The sequence below is a fragment of the Bison bison genome, unplaced genomic scaffold (genome assembly GCF_000754665.1).
Source record: "Bison bison bison isolate TAMUID 2011002044 unplaced genomic scaffold, Bison_UMD1.0 scf7180017864332, whole genome shotgun sequence".
Lineage (NCBI taxonomy): Eukaryota > Metazoa > Chordata > Mammalia > Artiodactyla > Bovidae > Bison > Bison bison.
In genome coordinates this window covers 445,006-446,175 of record NW_011494904.1, presented here as the reverse complement: position 1 = coordinate 446,175, position 1,170 = coordinate 445,006, and positions in this window count along the sequence as shown.

The following is a 1,170-nucleotide window of genomic DNA, read 5'->3' as shown; positions in this document are numbered from 1 at the left end:
CCACTCCAGTATTCTTGCCTGGAAAATCCCAGGGACAGGGGAGCCTGGTGGGCTGCCATCTATGGGGTTGCACAGAGTCGGACACGACTGAAGCGACTTAGCAGCAGCAGCAGCAGCAGCTGCATGTATATATATAACTGAGTAACTGCTATATACTGGGAACTGAGACAACACTGTTAATCAGTTATACTCCAATATGAATTAAAAAATTTAGGGAAAGAACTTAGAGTCACTATACAAAGTGTTTTTAAAAATTGAAATATTTTAATAAAATGAGAAAATGTCCAAAGCTGAATAAGTAGATAACTGTATGATCAGCACAATCATATGCATATATTTAGTATATCTATAGGAAAATCCTGTTAAATTGTATATACACCATTAAGAATGGTTACTTCTAGGCTGGTAGGAAAGACCAGTTAACTTTATTTTCTATTTTATAAACTTTTATATTCTCCAAATTTTTACAGTGAGCTACTACTCAGTTACTATATGGAAAATATTATCTTCATTTTAAATGAAATGTGACATCCATAGCAATCTCACACATAGTAGGTATTACAAAAATATCAAATTTCTTTGTACTCAAATAGCATCAAAGAAATGAGGGAAGATTTATTTTGTTACTAATAAAAAGTTATTTGAATTGCCTAGAAAGCAATTGCACTAAAATATCTTACTGCCCTGGCTAAGAAGAAGAACATAAAACTTAGAGACAGGGGTTAGCCCTTGGCATGAAGAGCCTTCACAGGAGAAAGTTAAAATGACTCATTGATGCACTGGGGTCTAATTAAGCAAGTGAAGCATGAGGGTGATATCATCAAAAATTGTTCTAACGGTAGGGAAGCGATTATGGAAACTATTGCAATGGTCAAGTTCACTCATAATGAACACATGAATAAGAAACTGCATTAGCCACTGAAAGCAAAGTTTCGTCTGAGTTATGTTTTTTTTTCAGGGATAACAAGCAAAGTCAATGCCTATTCCCATTTGCTTTTTGGAAGAAAAGTGAAAGATTAAGGTCTCAAATGACCATAAAATTCCAAATAAAATCAGGCAAATAACACAGTCAAGGCCATACAGACAAACTGAGATTTCAAAAATCACTTAAGTAATCATTTTGGCTTCACCTAGAACATATAAACATAAGGGAATTCAAGCAGAAGAATA